The following is a 21,340-nucleotide window of genomic DNA, read 5'->3' as shown; positions in this document are numbered from 1 at the left end:
GTTTTCAGGGCTGGACCAAGCCATTCCGGCACCCCAGGCAGAAAGTTTAATTGCGCCCGGGTTGGGAAAGGGTGCATGCGTGGCCCCGACCCCACGATGGCACGTGGGGGAGGGCACATGTGCGGCCCCGGCGCATGAGGCAGGATGCATGGAGCTGGCGGTGGCAGGACACACATGCCTGGCCCGGCCCAGCCCGGCTACCATCACTGGTGTGCAGCCCGGGGCCACCCGGGGTGGGCCGAGCTTGGCCATGCAGGGCCCTGTGGCTGCGGCAGGAAGAGCTCTGCTGGCTGGCGCTGCAGGGGTTAACGCGGCCCCCGCCCCGGGCGGTCACTGCAGGGTAGCCGCTGGGAGCTGCTGCAGCCTGCGATCCAGGAGCAGGGAACACAGCGCCTGATGACAGCTGTAAGGGGTGCTGTGCGCCCCTTACAACTGCCATCAGGTGCACCCCATAGCTTGGCACCCCGGGCAGCTGCCTGGGTAGCCCATGCCTTAATCTGGCCCTGCATGTTTTGTTAGTCTTCAAGGTGCTGCAAGACTATTGGTTGTTTTTTTTAAGTTTTTCCAGTTACAGACTAACTCGGCTACTCCTCTGAAACCATAACAGAGGTTTGACTTAAACGTACACCCCAAATTCAATGTATATTAAACAACAATATAGTTAAAAGAAAGAAAAAAATGCTATCATGGCTAACCACAAAAAGTAAAAGAAGCAGTGAGAGGCAAAGAGGCATTCTTTAAAAAGTGGAAGTTTAAATCCTAGCGAGGAAAAGGAGCATAAAGGGCGAAGGGTAAAAATATAATTAGGAAGGCCAGAAAAGAATTTGAAGGACAGCTAGCCAAAGATTCTCAAATTAATTACAAAAACATTACATACATCAGAAGCAGGAAGCCTAGACAATTGAGATGCTAAAGAAACTAAATGAATGCTTTAGTCTTTATGGCTGAGGACGTCAGACCTGAGCCACTCTTTTTAGGTGACAAATCTGAGGCCCTGTCCCAGATCAAGATGTCATGAAGAGGAAGTTTTGGAACAAACTGACAAATTAAACAGCAATAAGTCACCAGTACCAGATAGTATTCACCCAAGAGCTCTGAAGGAACTCAAATGCAGAACTGCAGAACTACTAACACTGGTCTGTAATCAGCTTATGTACCAAATGACTGGTTAAATATTGTAACACCAATTTATAAAAAAGGCTCCAGAAGTGATCTTGGCAATTATAGGCCAGTCAGCCTGACTTCAATACCAGGAACATTGTTTGAAACTCTACTGAAGAGCAAAATTAGCAGATACATAGATTAACCATAATTTGCTGGGGAAGAGTCAATATGGTTTGTAAAGGGAAATCATGCCTTACTAATCTACTAGACTTCTCCAAGGGGGTCAACAAGCATGTGGACAAGGGAGATCCGGTGAATATATTGTACACAGATTTTTCAGAAAGCCTTTGACAAGGGCTTGTCATTGCAGTGAAAGTATGTTTATGTATTTAACTTGTCACCAAAACATTTTGGCCTTACGTGAGTCACTGACAACCTGGTATTCACTAAAAAAATTAGATCAACCCCGCTGCATCACTCGGGTATGAAAAATCCACACTGCTGAGCAACATAGGTAACCCCACCATCCTCACCTCCTCCAGTGCAGACAACACGAGGTTAACAGAAGCATTCTTCTTTCCATCTAATTACTACCTCTTGGGAAGGTTGATTACCTGTGCTCACAGGAGAGCCCCTCTCATGGTTTCTCCACTGCAGCACCACGACTGCAACAGTGTGCTGAAGTGTTTCAAGTATAGACAACCCTTTAATCTTTGTGTGCCTCAGTTTCCCCCTCGATGGAACGTAAAAATACTGCGTCTACCTCATAAAGACACAATTAAAACTACTACACGGGGAACTGCTCTGAGGGTGGGGAAGGGGTGCACTGTCCCAGCAGCTGTGGCTTTGCTATAATGCCTCCAGGCTCAAGGAGAGGACAGGGCTCCTTAGGAAACACACGCAGCCACATGGAATTCTCTGTGCAGCAGTGCGGTAGGTTCCATTGCACTTTCCTTTCTCCCCATGTTGCATCATTCTAGAACCACCATCATTTCACCTGAAAGTCCTTAGGTACTTGGAAGGTATATAATGCCCTCTAAGTGTGAATTGTTGTCATTCTTAAATATACTGATAAAAAGAATGAAAAGCCAGTCACAGGGTATGCCTAGACTACAAGCTTCTTTCTAAAGAAGCTTTTTTGAAAGAGATTTTGAAAAAGCTTATTTCGAAAAAGAGTGTCCAGATTACAAAAGCGGGTCAAAAAAGAGATCTGCTTTTTCGAAAGAAAGTGTCCAGACTGCTAGGAGGGTCTCTCGCAAAAAGGACACCTGGAACCACTTCTGGCAGGCCTTTTTTCTGAAAAAACTGCGTCCCTGGGTCCACACATGCCTTTTTTTTTTTGAAAGAGCTCTTTCGAAAAAGGCATTCTTCCTCGTAAAAAGAGGTTTACCAATTTCAAAAGAAGTGACGCATTCTTTTGAATTACTTTTGAAACAATGCAACTGTAGTCTGGACGCAGGTGAAGTTTTTTTGAGAAAAGGGTAGCTTTTCGAAAAAAACTCTGCAGTGTAGACATACCCACAGACAGTTATCACAATGACATGCAGTCTCTTTGGGGGCCTGATTGGATTAAGGATATGAATGGTTTATGTATCACTGTTGGGCAGAAATTGTATGCAGCTCTGAGAGAGCATTACTATAGTTTCTCCAGGAATAAAAATAATGGGGAAAGGGGATTGTGATGGTTTCCCCCAACCCGTTGTGTTTTATGAAATTGGCTCATGAATATAAATATGCATAACTCAAAGATGCTTTAGACAAAATACCTCATGTAACCTATTAATTTTAATGTTACAATCTGCTGGATCTGTATATCCTATTCTGGTGCATGTATCATTCTTGTATGAAAAGTTAGAAGTATGTTGTGTGAGTCTATTTATAGGTTTAAATATACTAATGAGACTAATGACTGGCTGCTCAACTTAACAAATTGCAAATAGACTTGTTTGCCCTGTAAGTCTGGAAGGTGGTCAGTCTGGAGAGAAATGTGACCATACCACATAGTACTGGGGTCCATCTTGTGGCTGGTATATTTCCATGGAAGGGGGGATGTAAAACAAAAGATTCCCACCCTGAGGGTATGTCTAGACTACAGGCTTTTGTCGACAGAAGTTTTGTCAACAGATATTGTCGACAAAGCTTCTGTCGACAAAGAGCATCTAGACTACATCCAGTTCTGTCAACAAAGCAAGCAGCTTTGTTGACATGATAGTGTGGACACAAAGGACAGTGTAGATGCAATAACAAAAGGCGTTATTCCTCATAGAATACGGTTTACAGCCGTCGACAAAACATAACATTGACAGAACTCAGCAGCAGTGTAGACACAGGTATAGTTTTGTCAATAAAAGTCCACTTTTGTTGACAAAACCCTGTAGTCTAGACACACTCTAAGGGAGAGTCTATTTAAGCAATAGGAAGCTATCATTCCTTTGTCTTTGGCTGGCCTGGGAAACAGTCTAACATGCCCTAAAAGGACACAAAGAGGGCTGGAGACCCAAGTCAGAGTAAAAGTTATGACTTGGAGATGATGCCTGAAATAAGAACAGCTCTTTAGGGTAAGAATCTGCATGTAGTAAGTTTCTCAGTGGATTAGAACTAGCTCTGCATTTTCTTTTCATTTTTATTTAGTAACTTTCTTTGAGCTGTTTTCATTTGCAATCACTTTAATCTTTCTGTTTGTACTTAATAAAAACACATATGTTTACTATCACACCCAGTGTAAATAATTGTTACCTGTGGGTCTGATGGGGTGTACCAACCCCACACTGGACCTGCAAGGGTTAACCAGGGCTATCTGGCTGAGAGAGCCCCACTTCCACACCCTTGCTGGGCATGCTCCAGCTAGAGGACAGGTATAAAGGCCAGTAGAGCAGCTCAGTCATGGCTGACCACCATGGAGGAAGGAGTTCCCTGAGTGCTGCAGGAAGAGCTACAGATGGACTGAAACATGGAGGCCAGTCAGTGGGAAACAGCCAGAGAAGCCCTCCGCTCAGAGGACACTGGAGAAGGCAGCTGGTAGGAAGTAGCCCAGGATAGGGAGTTAACTCCTTGAGCGCTTAGTGTGTTTTGGGTGGATTCCCTGCTGAGCTTGTGGTAGGACACGCCCACCATTGACCGGGTCCAGGCCTGGGACCTGGTAGAAAGGGTGGGCCTGAATCCTCCCTACCACAATTTCCTTAGCCCCTAAGGGGGGCACTACAAGCTGTGATTACTGACTCTGGCCACTAGGCCCAATAGTCCTGAGAGTAGCGGGTACTGCTTCTGACTATGGCTGCTAGGCCTCACTGCCATGAGGGGAGGGAGTGGGAACGGACCCTGACTCCTGGGCCCCATTCTCCTTCTGGAAAGGGTGTTTTACTGTCTGTGGCTACTAGGTTGGACTGCTTCAGTGGAGATGGGGTATAGGGATTGGCCCTGAGCTGAAGAGACTGAAACACATGGAGTGGAGCAGCTGTTGAGGGTCCTTAAAGACCTACCTCCCCGCCACGTAGGGGCTGAAAGTACCCACCCCTTGATGGGGGCAATAACCAGTGTGCATATCTGTCTTACATTGATAAAGGGAGCTTCCCTGATAAATCTTCCTTGTGTAAAACTTTTACACAGAGAAGTGGTTCAATGTTCACATTGCTCCGCAGGGGTTAGGGGGGTGGTAACTCGATCTCTGCACCTTGTCAGAAGATCAGACTCAGCAGGACAGGGTGGTGGGGAGCCCCAGAGAACAAGAAGGTGATAAGCACACGGGGAATAATCTCAAGGGGAATCCTGGGACCACACCCCATCACCGGGATTACAGCATATGGCATCCTCTGGGGAGCCTTGCATATACTGTTTCCTACTAGGTTTTTCTGAGACCAACAGACAAAGAGTTTTTGGTATAGAAAAGGTTGAGATTTAAACCACATCACCTTCTTTCTGATATAGCGTCAGGACACAACTGTGGCTAAGGGGGAGTCCCCACCCTAGTAGCAGGAGGCTGGGTTTGAAACAGGGTTGTTATGTTTATAGCTCCCACTATGCAAACCTTCCATCAGGTTGGACTTTTTATGGCCGCTATTTTGAGTGACCGATTGTAAATCTTGTACATTAAGCCCTGGCGCGAATAAGGTTCAACCATACGTCCATTCCTTTTATGCCCTAGTCCACACTTGTGAGTACCACATGTTCTGTCTGACCTTTGCCCATTTGTGCCACTTCTCTCTGACCTTGGTTTGTGTTCAACTTACAGTGTAGAACTGAATAGTACAATTCTATTTACTAAACTTATGCACTAGCTTTTTATGCAGTTCAGTATCATAAGCCAAGTCGGAGTCCAAATACATTATGTCTGCTAGTCTGTCCTATCAGTTCTCATTGCCACTTCTTTGCAGAAGTTAATCAGATTTGTTCAGCATGACCTCCCCTATCTCTTGATTTCCTTTTGTACCTCTCTCTTTGGCTATGTCCCTTTATCATTTATGTCATTTTTGTCCCTGTTGCTCATGACTGCATCCAACACACAAACCCACTTACCTTCAGCTTTATTCTCCTCTGCTTTCCCTCCATTTCTTGCAGTTACTGACACCCTTTGCCTCTTTGCTCTTCACCATTAGTTTTAATATTCCCCCTAACTCTGTCTAGTCTCTTGACCAAAGCACTGACCCAGCAGTCACTGACGTTAAAGAGTCTTGGATCGGCCCCTAATATGTTGGATCCCTTTTTCATCCCAAGGTCGTTCCATTTGTATACAGCCCCTGTATTTCATAAAGATCTCTATTCTGTCCCACCTAAACCATCCCTCAAAGAGCTTTATTATTGTGTTATTGTTCTTTGTCCTGCTATAAAATCCTGGTTCGGGTATTATATAGTTTTTCCATTTACAGTGCGATTCATTATTGTTTCTCTAATTTAGCTGGTCCAGTTCTCTTACATGTGAGCTACTGCTCAACTTGAATCTACACAGTGGGACTTTCAGTTCACGTAATCTCATGGGATCAAAAAAGCTGGTTCTTCTCCCAACAATTTTAGAAGTCTGTCTACTCATGCCACAGAGTGTCCTCATACGGCACCTGAGGAAATGTTCCATGTGAAACTTAGAGGCACTGTCTACTTCTTTCACCACCTACAAGTGGGCATGCTTTTCTCATGTCTGTTGTGCTGTCCTTTCTAATGGGTCACTAATGCTCCAATGTGTCAACTTGTTGAAGTTGTCTACATGGCTATACAGTTTTGTTCCTTTTGCATCTTTTTCTGTGATCTATTTGTTCAGAGTGCACTCTGCTTACACTTGATATGTTCACCAATCTGGGTGGTTTCTCCATGCCTTTTCCTGAACAGTGCCAGGTGACTCTGAACATCTACGGCTTCCTTCCCATGATGTCCATGAAAACAAGAAACATGGCCCTGTAAATGCCTGTGGCTTCAAACTGAAAACATAAAAAAATTAATCTCTCTGGGCTGAACTATAGATAATGAGATGGAGAGCGAGACATTCACAGCAATGTTTTAGGTACAGTGTGTGTGTGTGTGTGTGCCTGGGTGTATATGTGTCGCTAGCTGTAGATTGTTGATGCTGTCTGGAGACTTTGCTTTCATTTCCCATTTTGGGTTATTCTTCCCGCTTAGAGCATCATTGAGGCTCTACAGATTCCCCTTTCTCCTTTGGAAATTATTATTAATTACAGATGAGTATCAAAATTGTACTAGGTGCCATACAGTTGAACAAAAAAGACACTGTTTCCTTCTGCCCCCAAAGAGCTTACATCTAAGTCAAGGGTAGGCAAATACCGGTCCGTGGGCTGGAACTGGTCTGCCAAGGTTAGCCCCTGGTGGGTCCTCACACCCCATGCCATATTTACCTGCACCTCCACAGGTACAGGGGATTGTAGCTCCTGTTGGCCACCGATTGCCTCAACAGGTATGGGTGATTGCATCTCCCAGATAAATATAACAGCAGCGGTTCACCAGCCAACCCTGGTGAATCACCCCTGCTTTATTGCCCACCTCTGGTCTAAGCAGAGACCTAGAAAGACACAACCAGAGGGAGATGGCAAGGGAAATGCAGACCAGTATTACAAACACTTGATCATGCATCAGTTGAGTGGCACTTCTCCAGGATATTGATTTTTGATTGCCACTGTTTATATTGTTACAGTTCTTGCCTTTTGTGTTTTGTCTTTAAATGTAACCATTTCCTGCTTACAATTTTTAGCCTTTTTAAATCCTTGTCTGTCTTTTTACAGATTTATTTTCCTAACAGTTTACAAAAAGAAGTGCATTAGGATGTACTCCAGCACAAGTGCGAGAGATGGATTCATTCCAGCAGTGCATTGTAGCTTTGAGTGTTTTAGCAGCTGTTCTAGGACTTCGATGCCCCACAATAACCAAGCCATTGAAAAGTCCCAGATAGAGATTGGTGCATATTTTATATTTTATTCAATAATTTTTTACCTTTTTTTCTGTTTGCAAATAAACCATAAGCAGGCTGAGATTTTTCTCTGTTTTGATTTATTTGATTGTTTTTCTTGAATAATTCTTGGTTTGAAAACTGAAATTTCATGTGTTGGATTTCGTTGTGATTGGAGGTAGGTCACATGGCATTTCTACATTCTTTAATTGGATAAATTAACTATTAAAATACAATCTTCCAGTGAAAATACCTGCCTTTAGGCATTTGAATTTCTCTTTTCATTTATTTCTATTCTCATATATTTGCTTAGCATTCACTGTGTTCCTGTATATTCCTGCTAGTGAACTTACTTGCTTAGGCTGTTCATGGGACATGAGCAGAAAAGAGACTCGGTTCTGTCAGAGCAAGTTGATTGTTTTTGTTTGTGTTCGTATTAACGGGAATTGGTTTTTATTGCATTCACTCAGAAGGAAAGTGAGGTTTTTTTTAGATTTCTGTCAATGTCTTGTTTTGCACCAGCTTTTTTGCAAAAAGACTAAGAATGAGAAATACATTGCTGACAATTGTTTTAATTTTTTTGCATTCTGTGAATTCAAAGCAAAGAGCTTTGTACACAGAATACAGAGGAGCAGGCTTTCAATGCATGGTTACAGGCTGCTCCGTCCATGCTGACTGATACTTGAGGCTTAAACACTATGGACCTGCATACCAGAATCAGCACTAATGAGAAACTAATGAAAAATCCTTAGGAATAATAACTGAAAAGCTTTAACAAGTTTGTCACCAGCCTCTTTCCCTAAGTCTTCCTAAGTCAGCTCTGGTACTAGTTAGCCACTATAATGGAAACAACAGGAGTAATAGTGCCTCTGGCCACTAAGGACTGTTCTTAGATGCATCTTGACAGCAATTGTCCATTCACTTGTACCATCACTTCTGCTGCTTTACTGTTCATTTATGTGTCTCTTACCTGTGTCTGATTTCTGACTAGACACCTCTGACGCAGACACTTATTAATTCTGTGCCTTCAGACAGGGAGCTTTTGCAGGGAACCTTGAAAATTAACCAAAGGTGGTTGTGTTCCAAAGGCAGAAAATATTTCCCATCCCCGCTTTTGTGAACGGGGGTTATAAAATAATATGAACAGAGATTGCTGATCTCCAAGAATTGGAAGGGACATCAAGTCCAGGGCCCCTGCCGTCACGCAGACCAAGTACCATCCCTGACAGACTTTTGCCCCAAATGGCCTCTCCATGATTGGACTCACAACGCTGGGCTTAGTAGTCCAATGCTCAAATCACTGAGCTATCCCTTTGCAGGGTTATCTACAGGGTGTGGCTATAGTGAAATCGGACAGGGAGCGTGGTCTCCTGTAATAGCTAGCTGTCACAGATCCTAGTAAGCATACCTTCCTGGCCACCTGCTAGTATCCATACCTCTGTGCTCTGGTTCCCCTGGGGTGGATTATTGTTCTGGAGCAAGGGCACAGTCCAGTTACTGCCCGAATGTCTGTGCTGTGTTATAATAACTGGCCTGCCAAATTTACCCTAACTGTGAGCTCATCTGTTTTAAAGAGTCCCAATAACCTGCAATACCAAATACCGAAGGGAAAAGATACAAAAGGAAAACAATAACCTCAATTAGTACCAACAAAACAGCCTACTAATATAATCACATCTAGTAAACAAAACAGGATAAAACCCAAATCAGTAAACCAAAACTGGGGTGCCAAAACCTAAGCCTGACTGGTAAATGAAGTAAGGAAAAGAGGGGCAGGTCTGCCTATTATTCTATATAAGGATACTTAATGAAACAGACTTCTAGAGGGGAATTGTCTTCTAGGCTCAAGGTGCGCCTACATTGCACCCTAAATGTGAAATAAGATACGCAATTTGTGTTACAATTTCGATTGTATTTCAAAATAGGCTATTTCGAAATTTGGCGTGTCTACACAGCACCAAATTTTGAAATAAAGCGCTATTTCGAGCCATCCTTTAACCCTCATGGAACAAGGTTTACAGGGATGGGGAAATAGTGTGTCTGTTATTTTGAAAAATATTTTGAAAAAATAGGTGGGTTCCTTGGACACGAGGTATCTATTTTGGGATACCTCCAATATCCTGAAACAGCCGGGCAGTGTAGACGTATCCTAAGTTTCACCATCATGGGTGCTACACCTCTCATCTCCTGGGATCCTGGGCCTTTGTCTGTCTGCTTCTGAGAGATGTCCTGCCCAGACTAGACTGTAGTGAGGAACTCAGATGACACTGTCACCTCTACCGGCTCTGGCTGAATTCTAAATCCCACTCAGGCTGTGAGACTTGGTTTCTCTCCTGCCCACTGAATGTGTCCTTTTCCTTCCCCTGCCTTATTTCTTCTCTTTCCTATCCCTTTCCTATTTATTTATATCTCATAGGAGCCTGGTTTTGCTGGACAAGACTGGATAGTGTGAGACACTGCTGTAAGCCTTTGACCAGAAAAAAAATAGACGCAATTAAAAAACCAATGCCATAAGCAGCTTCATGCCAGTATAAATTCTCCAGGTCTTGGAGTAGCTTATTAGGCTGTGCGCAGTGCCTGTATTTCTCCAGCAGTGAAGCTGCAAGATAGAAGCCACCTTTTCTGTCTTTGCTATTCTTTTCTCTTCCCTTTCATCTGTGTCTCTGGGAGTGTTTGTTGGAACTTTAACTATGAGAAAAATGACCACTCTAGGGCTATGTCTACACTGGCGGGTTGTTGTGCCAGAAGTATGCAAATGAGGCTAAGCGTGGAATATCGCCGAGCCTCATTTGCATATCTAATGAGCCGCCATTTTGCAGAAGAGGCTCTTCCGCCAGAAGGAGCTGTCTACACTGCCCCTTCTTGCGCAAGAATAACCCTCTTGTGCAATGCCATTACGCTGATTATTTTCAGGAATAACGGCATTGCGCAAGAGGGTTTTTCTTGCGCAAGAAGGGGCAGTGTAGACAGCTACTTTTGGCACAAGAGCCTCTTCTGCAAAAATGTCGGCTCATTAGATATGCAAATGAGGCTTGGCGATATTCCATGCTTGGCCTCATTTGCATATTTCTGGCGCAACAACCCGCCAGTGTAGACATAGCCTAGGGGTATGTCTAGAAGTTTTTTTTGGAAAAAAGCCGTTTTTCCAAAAAAACCTTCAATTACATCCACACTGCAATCACGTACTTCTGAAATAAAATCGAAAGAGCAGAGGGGTTTTCCCGACATTGGTAATCCTCATTCTACGAGGAAGAAGCCTTTTTCTGAAAGAGTGCTTTCAGAAAAAGGTGTGTGGATGGGGAAGAGCGAGTTCTTTCTAAAGAAAAAGAAAACAAAAAGCACAGGTGCCCTGGTGGCCACTCTGTCCATAGCAATCACAACTTACATGCGAGATAGTGTCCAGTGTGGACACTATCTTTCGAAAAAGCGATCTGCTTTTTCGATGTGCTTTTTGCAGTGTGGACGCTCTCTTCCGGAAAAGCTTCTTCTGAAAGAAGCCTGCAGTCTAGACGTAGCCTAAGCCAACTCAACCAAACTCTTCTCCCCGCCCCCACAAGACAGTCATTTCCATCTTTCTCACTATCTAAACAACTGTCAATGAGCTCTTTGCCACAGTTGTTGCCCAAGCATCCCGAAGCAGCCACACATCTACCAAGACTCCCACGTCTCGGAATGACAACCAGATTGTGTGCTTCCTTAGTCGGGGCAGCTCGTGCAACCTATGCTGTTTCCACCAGTGTTGTTCATTTCCTCAGGGTGGGACATGGTAGATGCATGTAAAGAAATTCTCCCTTCACTTTCTGGCCTGGGACACCATCAACCTGCAACAAATCCCTGCACTTGGTGAAACCTGAGCTGGGACTTTTATTGCCTGTGCCCCTGCTGTCTCCCTTCTCATTAATATGCTGCAAGTCATGGCTGGTGAAGATCATTTGAGGAGTCCAGTCTCAAACTGGGGGACAAAGCACTGTGGGAGAATTTAGCCAGACCTTGGGTGAAGTGCTCTGTTGGCAGAACAGTTACCAATATGCGCACAGGGGCTGGTAATCCCAAGGGACAGATTATTAAACCAGGTCTATCCAAATCACAGGCATAACCCCTTCCATTTACACTACAGGCCATGTGATGGTCTACTCAGTGAGCAATGAGACTAAGTGATGGATGGCTACACAAATCTCTCTCTGGAATTGGGGAGGTGCTGGTGTAAGTTAAACTGAAAAAGCTACCATTAAAGTTAACCATTGACAGTGCCCATTTCTGCCCATGCTTGGGCTCTTTCTGTAAATCCTTCTTTTAGTCTAATTTCTTTACAGTTAACCCCTTCACAGCAAAGCTGTTACATGGCAGATTAAGCACACTGGTAGGCAACCTCAGGGTTAGCCGCATGGATGTACTATATCTTTTTTTCATGACCATTGTGGTAAAGTAGTAAAGAGCTTAATTTGAGCATTATGGAGATTTATTGGGGCTTTCTATTAGAGTTGTATTTGGAATCAACTCAGCTTCAAGGTGGCTCAGAAGGACAGAAGATCCCATGTAGAAATCCATTCACTCTGTCTTCTGAAGAGGAATAGGCTAGTTAAACAATGTTTTGATAGCTGCCATATCTGAGCAGGATAGTATAAGTTGTTTCCATGGTGGGGATGTTACCACATAACAATGAGTTCTGGTTGGGAAGTGTTGGGGCGAATTAGTGGGTTTTGGTGGCGGGGAGTGTGTGAATTTCCTGCCAAGCTGTAGTACATGTTGACTGGAGATTTAAATTCAGTTGGCAGAAACATCATAGCACAAAAAGAAAATGCCTTTTTGTGTGGGATTCTGCAGTTACTATAAAAGTTGTTCTAAGTTAATTGCAGGAAACCTCCGACTTTGGAAAAAGTGAAGGAGTGGAGATTGGTACCATACCAACTAGAGGGTTTTGCATTCACTATGATTTTTAGCACCTTGGTGTATTATTCATTAGCATGAGGGTTTTGTGCTGTGTATGTTTGTATACAAACTGTTGTTGGGAGAAAGTGCAACGATTTAAAGAAGGGTGGATAAATATAAATGTATCTCAAGAGGTTTAAATATCTCAGCAGTGACATGAGATTGTTTCTGTATTTGTAATAGTGTGTTGTCAAAGAACACAAAGCCAGAACTGCTCGGACAATGTTTTACAGGAATATTCCAGTTATTCTTATTAAAATGTCCCACCTGCTCTCTTTTGCCCAAAGACCTTTCAAGTATGTTATTACAGGGGGAATGCATTGAGAGAGAATTCTTTTGGCTCACTGATGTATTTTGTCTAGCTTCAACTTCCAGCCCTTAAATCATGCTGAAGAGCCCATTATTACATACTGGTTCTCCAGATGTTTTGTAGATGGTAATAAAGTCACTCTTAAAACTTCTCTTAGTTAAGCTAGATAGATTGAGCTCCTTGAGTCTGTCTTCTATAAGGCAGGTTTTCTAATCCTTTAATCATTCTTGTGGCTCTTCTCTGAACCTTCCCCAGTTTATCGTCATTTTTCTTGAGTTGTGAAGAGGAGAACTGTACCCAGTATTCCAACAGGCTTGCACCAGTGTCAAATCTACTATATATTAGAGAGAGTTTGTGGGTCTGTCTGTCCATCTGTCTGTGAGTCTGTTGGGTCAAGACCTCCTCCTATACGTTAAGAGCTAGTACCACCAAATTTGGTACACAACTTCTTCTTCTTATAATTTAAAGCAAGATCAGTGTTTGGTTGTGCCAGGTCAATGAGATGTGCCTTGAATTTGATTGTTTCTCATAAAATGAAAAGGGAGGAGTCTGGCTGGAGGGACAATTATACTCCAGAATGACCATGGGGGGCAGCAAGGGCCAGAGATGGGGATTAGGATGCTATAACCCTATTGGGCCAGTAAAGAGCAGGGATGGAGAAAGGGACAGCTCTCTACTATGTATTTCAGAGAGTTTGTCTGTGTGTGTGACTGTTTGTCTGCATATCTGTCTGTCCAGCCTGGAGACACGTACCCCTCCCTGGCTGTACCCACTGGAGCTGCAGTGGCCATAGACAGGTGCGTCTCACTGGGCCTCAAGCTGCTGAGGTAAGAGAAGGCTGGGGTTGTCCTTTCTCCCCAGAGTAGCCTGTGTACTGAATCCCTCATCCCCAGCCCCAACCCAGAACAAATAATTTAAATGAAGAAAAACGGAACTCCTCTTTAAGGGCCCGAGCAACACTGGGTGAATCTTCTAGAATAGAGATTTAAAAAAAAAATCCCTATCCACTCCTATTCATGCATCCCAGGGTCATATTAGAACTTTTGGCCACAGGCTCACATTGAGAGCTTACATTCAGCTGATTATTCATCATGACCCCCAAATCTTTTCCAGAGTCGCTGCTTACCAGGACAGAGTCCCCCATCTTGTAACCATGACGAACATCCTCTGTTCCTACATGTATACGCTCACATTGAACCATATTAAAACACACTTTGTTTGCTCTCTCAATCATGACCTGTCCTCTTAGTTATTTGCCATTTCCCTCATTGCAAACTTTATCTGTGATGATTTTATATTTTCTTCCAGGTTATTAATAAAAATGTTAAATAGTTTAGGGCCAAAAATTGCTGCCTGGGAATAGACCCACTCGATGATCATTCTCCATTTACAATTACCTTTTGAGACCTACTCATTAGTCAGTTTTTAAATCTGTTTAATGTATTAATTTTAATCTTTCTAATTTTTTTTAATCAAAATGTTGTTTAGTACCAAGTTAAAAGTCTAAGAATATTATAGTGAGGAGTCCTGTGGCACCCTAAAAACCAGCAGGTGTATCTGAGCATAAGCTTTTGTGAGTAAAAACTACATCAGATGCACGTACTACATGCATCCGCCGACGCAGTTTTTACCCACAAAAGCTTCTGCCCAAATCAATCTGTTCATCTTTAAGGTGCCACAGGACTCCTTGTTGTTTTGCAGATAGACTCACACAGCTACTTCATTGAGGCTAAGTATATTATGTCAACAGGTGAGTGAAGAAAAATATTCTTGTGTTAAATTATTGCCCTTGCAACGGGTGATATTTAGAGAACAGGGAATGCTGTTTAATGAACGAATATAACTTTTTAGGGAACAGAAGAAATGCAGTAGATTTTTGAGAGTTTGCATTGCTGTTCCATATCCAGAAGGGTGGGTAGAGTTTGTTTGTTTGTTTGTTATCCTCTCAATATAGGCCAACCAGTGCTACAAGAAAAACCCAATCTAAGTTGACAGATCAGAGGAGATGATGGGAAATGGTTTAGAGGTGGTTCCTTTGGCCACAAATTCTGTAAGAATATGCGCAAGAACCAGGGAGTTAACTGAAAAAGATTTTGCCTCACAAACATGTCTAATTTCATTTTTAAAACCCTTCTAGTGGAGGTGAAACTGTCTTGTATCTGTGGATTATTTTACCCCAGGAGGGTTTCATAATGGACATCAAAATAGATTAGTTATGACAGACACTTCCTGAAGTCTGCAGTAGCAGTTCAAATTCGGGATCTAGTGACCATCACAACTGCAGTGCAGGAAGTTCATATATATATTTTTTTAGTTGTCTGAGTAGGCTACATCCAGTGTCAGTGATAAGAATGGATTATTATGTAAATTTCATGGAGATGGAAAAACTCCCATTTTAATTCATCAGGTTAAAAATAGACTACGTACGAGAGACCCACACTGTGCTAGACATTGCTGGAATTTTTCGCAGAGAGAAAACTATTGTCTGAAAAGTATAGTCCAGAATTATCTGGACAGAATTGGTAACCTACTCATATGTTGTTAGTGTTGTATCTGTCTAGAGTTCTTCTACAAATTGACCTTAAGCTGGAAATTTTGCAAGTGATTCAAGCTCTGGTCATTTCAGTACTTTTAGCAATTCTTTGTCCATGTTTATTTCTGTTCTGCCGATAGCTGGTTTCCTCCTTGTCTTTTCACAAATACTTGAATTCACATCATTGTTCCTCTGACCCTTGCTGGTTGGGATATGGCTTTGTTCCTTTTTCAGGCTGCCTCTTTCACTACTTAAGGAAAAGTTGGGCTGAGAAACTTTTTATTCCTGCCTGGTCTTTGCTTCTTTTTGGTACCCACCAGTCGCAGGCTGACTGACTTTGATTTTTGTTTGTTTCATCTCTGCGATTACTTGATGTAATTTCTTTCCTTGGCCATCCTTAGACAACTATGTGTAGACGTAGCTGTTACCCAATCGACTTCCCTGCAGTGTAGCCATTGTACATTCAAGCATTTTCATGTCTTGATTTTCAGGCAGCCTAATAAACAGGGCTTGATATTTTTTTTCTGTACGATTCAGGCAATCTGTCTGCATAGCTGTGATTGTGCTGATGCTTTTAAGCTCCCTATCTTTGTTTTCCTGGCTCCAGAAGGCTTTAAAATTCTGCTAACCTGCAGACTAACCCCTCTAGTCACCCATCACCATTCCACTCCACTCTCAAGGTATTGCCCCTTGTGGTTTCAAGGAATGAAGCGGTTATGTCCCCCTGTCATTGGTTACTGTTGGAACCATAACATTGTCAATCAACTTTATAAGGAATAGATATTACAGATGTAACTTACTATGCGTCTTATTCTAGTTACAGTTGCTACAGACCTTCTTTTCCTTCCTGGATTCATTAATTCACTCATTCTCTCTCCTATAATGGATAATGGCATATCTCTTCCTGCCATGTCTTAAGAATCTGTGTCTCCTCTTCCCACTTTGATCTCTACCTCCTGCTCTATATTTGTTGCTCTTTTTTTTCTCCCTCTTTCTTCTCCTGAGCACCATATTTCTGTTTTCTGTTTGTAAAGTTTGGTGCTTTCTCAGCTGTAAAGTTGACCCTCTGTACAGTGACATTGCATCAACTGGAACTTCCCAACATTCATATTAGTGTTCATATTAGCACATTCGACAACAGACATTCTCATTGTAGTAACTATTAACAAAGTTGTCAAAGTTCACAACACCAGCCAGATGTAGCAAGTCTGCGTGAATGTGTGTCTGTTACAGTGGTGATACATTGGCCAGCATACAGCTCACTAATAAAACTTGGAAGTCTGACGGTGAAAAGGGCCCCTTGCTCCATTTGTGGATTTCACCTTGTGTGCAAGAATGAGAATTTGGGGAAATGACTTGGACTATTGCTGTTGTTCTATTTATACTATAAGCATTTCTGTTAGTGGTATCTCCAGTAGCTTTCCGGTATCCATCTTGCAGGAGGAAGGACTCTTTTTACCATCTTATTTTAGTCCTTAGCCTTAAAGTAGAAATCTCTTCATCTAACTTGGTACACGGCAATGCATTTTGTATGACACATTTTGTATGCAATTGTTATAAACAGGGATGCAGGCTGTGGTGCCCAAAGGCAATTAATTTAAGACATCAAAGGGATTGTAGCTATGCTATGATTGATGGAAAGTTTATGTTTATCTACTGCACCATGCTGTCCCTCTCCAGAATCCCAGTAAAATTTAATCCATAGTCCTGGAATTATGTGATTAAGAAATGACTTTAATTCTGCATTCAGCACCTTCCAGTTCAGTAACAGCAAATTTCTGTCTTGCAGAGCTACCGCTGTAGTAGTTTCATGTGAGGGGGTCCATTTAATATGCAGTGGAGACACAGCGCAACAAAGAAAATAAGATAAGGTGGGAATATTGAATATTCATTTTTCATGGTTAAAGGGTATTTTTCCCATGGTTTAGTTATTCAAATTATTTTTGGATTGTAAATTCCATTTAAACGACAAAGATTTAAAGGAACATAACGAGATAATACCAGTTTTATGAATTATCCATGTAAAAGTCAAGTTCATTTATGAGCCTCTTTGAGACCTAGTGTTTAAAGGATCTCAAAGTTAATTATTACAACACAGGTCCCTTTTTTGTTGGTTTCTGATGCAAGAGATTGTAGCACGATAAAATGTTCCTTAATATCATGTAAAGCAAGGGGAGACACTCTGATATGATTAAAATAAAATAACCACCCCTGGTAGTTTTATAAAGCTAATATGAGATTCGTATTTACTCCTCAATAAAGTTGGGTTCCAAAATGATGCAAAAAAAGTCCTGATATTGCATTTGTAACTAGCGCTTCTATGCCTAGGAATTGGGGGCTGTGTGCTGTATAGAATTACCCCACCTCACAGAGTCCATCTTAGTTGTACTCCCCACTGTTCCTCAGACTTATTTGGGCTTTAGGCATATTTGTAGGGCCAGAATGAGTGACTCTTGCACAGCTGCTGACTGTGTAATATCTTTTCAGTGGATAAATAGTGGGTCTTGTCATTTGGCCAGCACTAAGGCTGTTTTCACAATGTTACTTTTTCAATGTGCTTGGGGCACTAATTGTTTTTCCGGGACAGAAGGGGACAGGCACTAGAGAAGTGTTTTAAAAGGACACAGCATGCGTGTCCTTTCTGAGGTGATGTAATAGGGTTAGATCAAATATTACGGAGCCGTTGTCTCTTTTCTGCTTTGCTGTGTCTTGATAAGTTAGAAAAGGCATCGAAAACCAGCCTGCTTGGTGGGTTTTTTTCCCTAAATGCTCCTTCTGCCCTGTTGTGGCCTCTCAGGAGAAGGTGATTGGTAAAGTGAATTAGGGAGACTCAGTTTTCTGCCTATGAATCTGTAAATGTGGGCAGAGCCACATGGCATGCACTCCTCCAATCTCTGTGCATTGTTCTCCGCAGAGGATCAGACTGATATTTGCACAGATTGCTCTCAGGGCTGGTTAGTGTTTGTACTTGAACATATCTCTATGCTCCTGCATATCTACCTTTCCCCCAGTTTAGTTGCATCCATGAACTTGCAATCCATCCCATCAGCCAAATCATTAAGGAAGATGTTGAACAAAACCAATCCCTGGGGCACCCCGCTCCATACCAACTGCCAACTAGACATTGATCACCAGCTGTTGAGCCTGACAATCTAGCCAACTTGCTATCCACCGTATAGACCGTAAACCTCATTGTTTGAGGAATAAGGGCTCTTGCGCAAAAGGTGGTTTTTTCCCGACAAATGGCCTCATCTACACAGGGCTTTTTATCACAAAACCCTCTTCCACAAAAAGGATTGGAAGAGGATATGCAAATGAGAATGAGATATATGCAAATGAGTGCTCCATTAGCATATCTTCTGCCAAAAAACCCACGCAGTGTAGACATAGCCTCAGGTGGCTGCTGGGTAGGGCAGCAGAGCAACATCTCAGTGGCTGGAAGGGGTTGTCCCTGCCGCCTCCAGTCCCAGCATTTGGGCCATATGTTTCCCAGGCCCACTGGCTGCTTCTCTCCCTCCCTCTCCAGAGCCTCCTGCCTGTTGCTATCAGCTGTTTGGCAGTGGTTGGGGATGGGGATGGAGATGAATTGATTGGCAGGTCCCATCTCTGATGAGGAAGGTGTTTGGGGAGGGAGGGGGCAGAGGAATCCATGTTGACTGTGCCTGATCCTCTTCCTCTCCTTGAAATGCTTTGAAATGGATTCCTTGTAACCCACACCATGACTTTCCCAGAGACTAAGGTGAGGCTGACCGGTCTGTAATTCCCCAGATGCTCCTCCTTCCCCTTTTAAAAGGCAGGCGCTACATTTGCCTGTTTTTCAGTTGTCCAGGAAAGAGCAGAGAGTGGGAGCACTGGGCACGGAGGAGGCACCGCCGCTTCTGGGCAGAGATCAGATGATCTCAGGCTGGCATCCCAGGTCTTGGTCAGGGAACAGTGCCGGGAAGAGAGAGGGGCAGGACAGAGCGAAGAAGTTATCCTCTCATCAGCTGAGAATGCTGTGATCCTCCATTTCTGTTGTGGTTAGGTAACCTATGACAACATGAGGGTGTTGCCTGTTTCCAACCAATCTCATTCCTGGAAGTGGAGTTATCCCATGCTGGGGAGTAAGTATCCCATGTGCATGCGAAGGTTCATTTTGAGGGCACAGCCTCCATTTTCCCTGGCCTCCCCTCACCCCCCACCCCCATGTGATCCAAGAATATGTGTATGGGGGGGGGGAGGATTTAAACATGCAACCAGTGATTTACTGTATGCAGCCGAAATGCATGCAGACCAGGAGTTATTGGAACAAGTCACACAGTGGTTGCAGATCACAGCATAAGCATAGAGGCACAATAGCACTGTGTGTGCTTTCCCTCATATTTCCTTGTGTAACAAAGCACATTCAAAGCAAGGGGGCTATTACGTCCATTACATGACCCGGGGCGGTATTAAGTCCAGATCCTCTGCAAAGTCTCTTGGTCCAGTGTCTGAGTGCCTCTGCTGGGGGCTGCAAAGGCACTTCTGTGTTGGCTCTATTACAGCTAGCTCCTGGTTAGGTTGGCCCAAATTTTAGTCCATGTGCGGATAAAGCTGCCGGAGAGTTTCTTATGGAGCTGGAATCCCAAATGGAAAGTCGAGGCTGAGCAAACATCCCCTGCCCCTTTTTGTGGCACATTAGTCCCCTCCCATCACCGGTCTGCTCATCTGTTACCAACTGATGAAAGAACCCCATGGCCTATGTGGATGGCTTTCTACCAGAGCCCCACAAAAGCTTTTCCACTCGGGGATCTCTATCAAGTTCATGTTTTCCAGTGCCACCCCAGTCTGAATTAATGAGGCTACAAGTAAAATGTCCCTGGCCTGTCCCCCAGCACTACTCAAGCCCCCAAAAGCAAATGTGCAACTAAAAAAACCCATAAATAAAGCTCTTGATCTTGTCTTGATGGGGACGATTCCCGGTCACAACAGCTTTAGAGTAGAGAAGAGCAGCCAAGGAGATAAAAATTGCAACATTCACTGTGCTCCACCTTCTTCTTGCCAATATTCTCACACCAGAGTCAGGCTTTGTAAGCTGGAGCAGTAGAATATAGGCTGGGTTTCCCCAACTAACAGTGGGCCAGACAACTCTTATTGGATAGAAACAAAATGCCACCTTCTCCAAATTTGAAAATGCTAAATCTCCAGACTACCCTGGTCTGCATCCTGCTGGTGCATCCCATATTAGTGTCCCTGATCCTTTCTGTGGTCGACCCAGTCCAGCTTAATGCCTGTTTATTCTCCCATCACTGCCCACTTCTGCCGCTTATTTGTTCCTCCACAACATTGTGTCTCCATCCTAGGCAGAGAGCTCCCGAGGGCAGGGACCATCTTTGTGTGGCGTCTTTGCACTATGTGCTGGACAACTGATCGTGGGCCCAGCTTGGGATCCTGAAGTGCAAGTAACAAGAATATGTCCGGGCACTAAGCTATGGTGGCACCAGGAGGCTTTGTGCTGTTGAAAAGTGAGGGTGTTTCAATCCAGAGCTGGCTGCATTTCCACACTGGGTAGAATAATCTCTGTATAGCCAAGGGGGCTAGGAGGATAAGTGAGTGTGTGAAAAATGCGTTGGGATCCAAGGATCTCAAGGCAAAGTGCTAAAGAAATTCTAAGCATGGTTAACACTTGAATCTACACGTCTCCGCCTGCTCTCCCCCTACCCTCTCGTTACCTACCACTCTAGCCCCTCCTGATATCTGCCCAGGTTCGTATGCTTTAATTCCAATACACTGATGATCAGTAAGCAGAGGAGTTGGAATTAAAGAGCAATGGAGTTTTCAAAATGTATTTTTGCAGTCAACACTCTGATTTTTTTTTATTTTATTTTTTTGTCTCTCGCCTTCCCCATTTATCTGCTTAAACATCACAAGAGCCTCGAGCTGTGGTTTCCTGGAGATTTCCATATTGTGCAGTCTTTAGAGAGACACCTGCCCCAGCAAGAAGCCCTGGTTTCCACTCTCTAGATTATCTGACTTCCCATAAATTATTTCTCTGAGTGGCGCTGGACTGCCTGACATGAGTGACACTATTTAACATAAGACAAACTAGCTGTACAATGAG

Source organism: Pelodiscus sinensis, chromosome 26 (assembly GCF_052426305.1).
Source record: "Pelodiscus sinensis isolate ZL-2025 chromosome 26, ASM5242630v1, whole genome shotgun sequence".
Lineage (NCBI taxonomy): Eukaryota > Metazoa > Chordata > Testudines > Trionychidae > Pelodiscus > Pelodiscus sinensis.
The sequence above is the reverse complement of the archived record's forward strand: the minus strand, read 5'-3'. Positions refer to the sequence as shown.